The following is a 7,632-nucleotide window of genomic DNA, read 5'->3' as shown; positions in this document are numbered from 1 at the left end:
GGATCTTGGCCTCGAATGTTTGGATTGCTGCTCCTTTGTCCTTGAAGTTTATAGCCTTCAAAATGTTTTCTTGATGTGACCGACTGAATTCGTTTGAGTCCTGCTCGTTCAGCAGGAATTCCTCATGATAAAAATCTCCACGCTCGTTCACGACCACGTTGGGATTGTTTCTGTGGCAGTAATTAAGATGTAGCCTGACAGCTTATTCTTCTTAAAATAAAATTTATTATATTTTCTGTGTTTTTTTCCCCTGGAAAACAAGAAAGGAAAAATTCAGTGCCAAGAAGTGAATTTTTTTTGTGTGTTCAGTTGCAGACAACAAGAGGCAGACTGCCAGAAATGAAATATGTTGCACTTCTGATCACTGTAGGTGCATTTCTGATCTGTTGTGTTATGCACCTTTCCCCTCTTTGCACCTGCATTTCTGCAAAAATCGTGCACGCATGCTAGGTTAAAAACAGAAAGAATTTTCCCTGGAATTTGAAAAGCCTCACGCGCTGTTTCCATGCAGATTTGTTTAGCTTTTGTTAGAAGATGTTAGTTTACTGATACGGGGCAGTTAGTTTTCCTTTAACGCGAGCAGCTGAAGAATGAATTAAAAGTAAAACAGATACAGTAGAAGAAGTAATGATTTGATCCAAAACTACAAAATAAACAAACTCACAAATTCAGCAGGGGATCAAATCATCATTTCCCCCACTGTATCCCCTCATTTGTGTTTGTTTGGGATGATACTTGCTGGATTTTATCCGTTATGTCTTCTGTCTAAAACACACCAGAAAAACCAGCCAAACACGGGCGGCCTTTCATCCTCAGTGATCCTGTGAGGCTTCCCATAAACGCCCGAGGGTGAAATCTTCCTGTGTCAGGGAACTTTGTGTTATTTACACAGTAGGCCTTGGAAGATGAGCTAACATTTGGCCCCTCGCAGGGGAACATGGAGCTATACAGCGGCGTCCAGAGGAAGTGAATTATGTTGTTGGTCACACCTCACAGAGAACATCTCACCATGCGGTTTAGTGTTTTAGAGAAAAGTGAAAAGGAGATTCGCTTTATTACAAAACACTCGACTTTTTGGCTTCGTGGAGGGCAAAGCCGCCTCCTTTCCTCCTTTCTGCTCAAGTTATAATTATTTTTTTCTGAAGACACGTGTAAGTGATGCTCTACAGTTTGACATTTCCACTCCCGTGTGTCACAGAGAACGGGCACAACTGTCAGTTTGTTTCCGAGTAAAGAGTTTCTTCTTTTATTCCAGTGAAAACCCCAGCAGCCTGAGAGCCGTGCTCTGTCCATAAACCACAAGGCCCTAACACATTGCTCATCTGTCTCTTGGGTGAGACAAGTTCACTTTTCTCAGAAAGACAACGGCTATCCTCTGAGACCACCCTGCCACCCTCACAACCACCCCTTTCACACACAAACACACTCACAGATGCAGAGACCCCCCCGCCCCTGCTCAAAAATCCCACTTCCTCCTGTACGTTGCTTTAATCGGGGGAGTCTTAGTTAATCAGTCGTGTCAAAACATTAACGGCTCATTGAGGATCACGTTTCATGCCAGCCAGACTGAACCAAGGGTGCCGTAATCTCGGTCCGTTGAGCAGATAGGACTATTTGCTTGGGCAAAGCTTCAACGCTTTATCAGGAACTAAGAGTCAGTGAAAGTATTGCTACACTTCAGTAAGAAGGCACAGGCCAAGTTCCTCTTAAACACTCTCAAAGAAAGTGGACGTTTTATACCAAGAAGCCTGTTTTTTAGAGAGGGAAGCATAGTCCACATCTGGAGTAATAATAATAAAAGAAAATGCCCTAAGTCCAACTTTAAGAAGATAAAAACTTTCATTTAGCTTCTTAGTTCAATAACTGAAGAAGGCGTAAATCTTCGATTAATATTAACAATATTTCAAAGCAGAATCGTGAATGTAAAATTTATATTAGTGACAATTACATGTCCAAAAAGAAAAACAAAATTATGAATATTCAATGTGGCAAAAAACATTAACTTTAGTTGAACTTTTTTCAACATTTAATCAACAGAAAATAAAATTTCCATGTTCTTGGGACATGACACAAACTAATCCAAACAAGCCTTCAGTCTAACGTGCAGAAACACAGTTACTTGTTATATTTTAAGCTGGAGAGTTCCCTACAATAGCACATAGGATATCAGAATCAGAATACTTTAAGATCCATAAGGATATTATGTATGTGATATGTGTTTGTTTGTCTCCTTACCAAAACTCCCTACTGAGAATCTAAAAAGCTGTGACGTAAGAGCAGAGCACTCGTCTATTTTAGCAAGAAAAGCTTCGGTATCCGGACGGTGTGAGGAATTATTGGGGTTGTAAAGAGGAAACACACCTAATTAACCTAACGGTCTCTTCTTATCAGGAGTGTAGAGAAACTGTCATGATTTGGATTGTGGAGTTGTTGAACATCCAAAATCAATCTTTAATTTGCCTAATTAAAAAAACAAACAAACTTAAAGAGGTCTCCAGAATACTGACGCTTTTTTTTTGGTAGTCTTTCTAACGCTCTTGTGCCGTTTGGTGTCAGACCTTTTACATGTGAATCATCTATTATCCTGTCAGCACAGATGCCACTTAATTGATGGTTACAGCAGTTTTCTTCATAGACCTCGTCCGTGTTGGCTTAAAGAGCTCGGAAACATAACGTGATGAAACCTAAATGTCCACGTAGCAGCTGATAACCCGATTCTCTTTTTTTCATGCGTGCCACTGATGAGACTTCAGAGGGGGCAGTGACGGTCTGTTAGGCTATCCACTGAACTGAGACCTCTCAACAATTACTGTCTGGCTTCAAAGAGCTCACACATGTATGGCTAACTGCATTAATAATTAGATCTAGTTAAGGATTTCAGTGAGGGAACTTTGTTTTTATACCCTCCCTCCTGTGTGGTAATCCTGTCGTCCAGTTAAATTTTTTTACACGTGCTCACACTTTTTTTACTTCACACATTGGTGTGAAAAGACACCAGAGGAGTGTGAGAGTCTCCCTCAGCGGCTGTCACTTCCTTACTAAGAAACAGAAATGTATAGAAATTATGCAGAGCGCGCCAAACCTCGCTGACCTCCAGCAGCAGGCTCCAACCATTCACGCAAGCTGCAAACAGCAGCATGTCAGGTTGCTGCAGCGTGCCACTGAAATTTCACTTAAGTTTCACTTTCCACAGAATTTTACTTTATAAGCTGTTATGTGCAAAGACTTCTACTTATCTTCACTTTTATGTACAAGTCTAAAAAAAGTTATTGAAGTAGTGACGTGGGGGAAGAAGCACTTAAATGTTAATTTCATTGAATTTTTGACATATTTAAGTAATATGACAACATATAGCACATTTAAAGGGGATAGTTAATACATTTTATCTGCTTCGATATTACTGATGAAATTAACAACAATGAGACTACCCCAAACAGGTCTGATTTTACAGCTGGAGGCCGCTCACAAATATGCTTTTATTTCACTAGTTTTGTAGTGTCAGTGTCCCTGCTGGTAGCATGAGGCAATATCTGGACCCTACAGAGGTTGCACAGGTAGTCCAGCTCCTCCAGGGTGGTGCCATTGTTACCCAAGGAAAGAAATCACAGTTTTAAGAGCATGGAGAAGATTGAGGAAACAGGCATTTACTCTGGGAGAGCTGGACGGGGCTGCAAAACGCCCTTAACCCATCAGCACGACCAGTATCTGCTCCTTTGTGCAAGGACAACTAGGATGAGCACAGCCAGAGCACTACAAAGTGACCTCCAGCAGGCCACTGGTGTGAATGTTTAGATGTGATGTCTTTTCAAAGTGTTCCTTTCATTTTTGTTTGAGCAGTGTATATAATACTGCCAAGCTAAGCTAACAGGGGCTTGTTTGTGAGATTAAAGTAATCAATAAAATCTTATTTTAACTGCAATCTGTGATGAACCACTGCTGGAGAGAATCATCTACTAATTGGAAGTTGGTGGTTCAATCCCTGGTTCCTACATGTTGAAGATAATGAACCCTGAGTTTACCCTGATTCATCTATTGGAGTGTGTTGGGGTAAAGGTGCATAGGCTTAGAGAAAAAGGGCTTGCATGAATTTGTATGTGTGTTATGAGACTCAGAGTTACTTACTAACAGTGTCGTTACTGGAGCACAAAAGGCCATGCTTTTTTTCTTTTTTTCTCCCCCAGCTTTACCTGTTTTGTTTAATCACTAAAACACAGCTTAATCTTCAGTATAAAGGACTAAAACATCTGATTCAACGTACTTTAACTGTAAAGTATTTATTATTCACATTTTTCAGAGTCAGAAAGAAATGGCATGTTATGTTAGAAAACAACTAACTAAATAGAGTTTTCCAATCTGGCAACCCAAAGACTAACATGAATAATAATGGTCAGTAGGTTTTTTTCTCTTGTTTCATCCAGGCTAAAGCGCATTATTTCCAACTGATCAACTTCCCTTAAGTATGTTTAAGTTTGACACTTTTGAGAGAAGTTTTTCAGGTGTTTGTGACATGCCAGTCACAACACATAAATTCCAACTTAAAACCAAGATTGACCTCAAAGCTGCCTGCCTTGGACTTCTTTATTTTTTTGTCTGTATATACAAAACTGTCACATTCACTTCCACTTGCAGTTTTCATTCACTCTGCCTAATGCAATTTCCTCCGATGGAGGTCCTGAAGGGAGTCGACCGTTTTCTGTCTTTCCATCGGTCCATAAATCATGACCCTGAGTCCTGATGACGATGCAACTGTGGTCACGGTTTCCACCATCAGGTTGTGCTTCCAGCCATCCTGTCACTGAGTAATATCCGACAGAACAGCACACGTTCATGTGAGAAGCCCGGCCGTGTGGTCTCACTAAGTTATTGTGATGGTGTATGGTGAAATAGTTCTGTTTTTTTTTTATTCTCGCAAGTATTTCACATGACGGTGTGGAAATGATGGAGACCCTCGTACATTGAAACTCATCTTCTTAAGCAATACGAAAGAAAAAATTCATTAAAGAAATGACACAGGACCTGAGAGTGATACATCTGGACCTTCGGTTGGACCACTGGTATCTGCGGTGAAGCTTTGACCGTCAGTTTTGGCTGATAACGGTGTTGCTCCAACCACTTTTGCTGGGACATCCTATCAGTCCTCTTATCGCACTCTAACCAAGCAAACGGATCAACATTTTCCCTAAACTGTAAACTATTCCCTTACAAACCCTCGCAGTGTGTGTGATAGTCTGCATTTAAACAAACGAGTTTATTTGTCACAGGTTTTACTCCTCTCACATGTTCTGTTACATTTTGATGTCATTGTCATAGTTTTATCAGATGAAATCGAGCCATCATCGCTGTGTCCTCGCCACGGCTTCGGCGGAAGAGGTTGTGGTGCAGAAAGCCTACCAAATCAATATAAATTATATATTTGCATCAATTCTGATGAAATTTATGATATTAAATTGCTTTGCTGTGCTTTGAAAAAAAGAAAATCGATGCATATCACTATGACAGGCCTGTGGAGCTGCAGAGTAAAGAAAAAAAAGAAGTATTGATTGGAGAATATCTCTGATTATGTCCGATTATGCCACTCATAATCTCTTTAATCCATTTAGACTAGTGTAAAAAAGAAAAAAATAACACATACACAGTGTCTTTAAAGGCTGATAGAGTGTTTTTATATTGAATTAGAAACCAGGCAGCGTGTGTGCATGCTGTACTCTGCGAAGGGCATAAAGGGAAGGGAGTGTCAGCCGGTGCGCTGCGCTGCTGACTTTAGCCGAGATGTTCCAGCTGCTACTGAGCATTCACATTACTGTAATCAAGCCCTGCTGGCACTGGTTAGCTGTTCTTCGCCGCCTCCTCTGTGCTACAGCGTTATCTTACGTTACTAGAAAGGGAACGGTGAAACACTGTAAGCTTAAAAAAGACTCTTGTCAGGGGGAGCTTTGAGAGCTGCTTTTGAGAAATAACGCCGCACATGAATCCAGCATTTTGAAAACATTCAAAGACTCAAATAATTGGCTGCTTTATGTTTATCATAAGCTAGAAGACACCTTCTTTTAAATTTTAAACGCAGATCGTCCCAAAATCCTCTTGAATGGTGAGATGAACTTGGCAGAGAACTTCCTAATATCAAGGCAGCTTTTGACCTGCTCACACCCACTGCGTAACTGTGCACGCTTGATCTGATGGTGAGCCTGCAGGTGGTGCAGTAGCATCAGCTTTGGCTCGCAGCTCTGTGCGCCGGCCTCTCCCCGACTGGGAGAGAAGAGCTGCTGACTGGAACACATTTGCCCGCCGCACAGGGAAAACACTGATTCAGCTCTTATGGGAGAGCCCCCGTCTCTGGGGTTATTGAGGTTGGGATAACACCACCGACGCTAAAGACATCCCGTCCTCATCACTCTCTGACACGCCGGGAGCGCCTGTGAAGGTTTTTAATCTGCAGCTATTGATTTACTGTTCAAACGAGAGTTGGCTTCTGGTGATGAGCTGGGATGAGATATATTTTGTGCTCCTTTTCTTTTAACTTCCTTCTAACTGTCTTCATGCTCTTGCTCAACTAATGTGTCAAAAAACATAAAGTGCTGCGAGTGTGTGTGAGAGAGAGCGGCCTCAGGGTGACGATAACAGACGGAGCCCAGCGGCTGGGTGGACGACCTTCTCTGGTTAGAGCCTGGCAACACCCTTACAGCTTCACATACCCCTGCAGACCATATCTACCCCCCCTTAACCTCCTCCTTTTCCTCTCCTTCCTCTTTTACTACACCCCTCCTCAGCCCCCTCGCCTGCTACTCCACATGAATAATGCAGGGGCCCTCCTCGATCGTTGCTACCAACATGCCACGGCATGTTTTATTCACGCTAAACTCAGGCAGATCCCCCACCCCACTATCACCGCCACCACCCCCTCATCGCTGACCAGATCTGTGAGCAGCCACCGGCCTCAAAGACATCAGCGACAGCTCGCTGTGTCTGCTCGCAAGGTCTCCTTGACCCCTGCGTCCCTGCAGGAGAGCGACCCCGGTTTTTCTTGGAAGTAAATATTTGCATTTAATTCCTGAAGCCCTGTCACACCCTGCTGAACATAAATGCTCCTGATTCGGTCCAGTCCTTTTCTATCCCATTATAACTCCCTTTCTTTTCTTTTCCTTTTGTTGATGAAGGTGGCTTTTTCAGAGATGATCCTCTTTTATCAGCGAGTCTGCTGCTATCACTTGGGATGCTCTGATACACCAGTGCCCTGTTTCTTAACTATAACCTTAAATCACTCGCTTATGGTTTATGGGTCTCTTTTACAATCTTTACACCCACCTGGTTACGTCAGAGCGATGCTTGTGGTTTGATTGCCTTCTAGACACAACCCAAACACAAGAAGGTATCCTTCAAACGAGGAGTTGCGATTTTTCCATTATAAACGTCTCCATTTTTGCACGTCACATGAGTGGGTGACGAGCAGCCGGATTCCTTTGACTAATTGAACTACATGACCTCTGACCTCAAAACTGAAATTAAATTTTCACATGTTAATTAACGGATTAACGGCATTAGAAAAAACACATAACCTCATATAATTGGCTTATAATTGACCAATGAACACCTAAAAGACAGTACCCCATGTTTTACATTTAATAACTTGTCATA

This window comes from Astatotilapia calliptera, chromosome 9 (assembly GCF_964374335.1).
Source record: "Astatotilapia calliptera chromosome 9, fAstCal68.1, whole genome shotgun sequence".
Taxonomy (NCBI): Eukaryota; Metazoa; Chordata; class Actinopteri; order Cichliformes; family Cichlidae; genus Astatotilapia; species Astatotilapia calliptera.
This window is presented reverse-complemented; position numbering follows the sequence as displayed.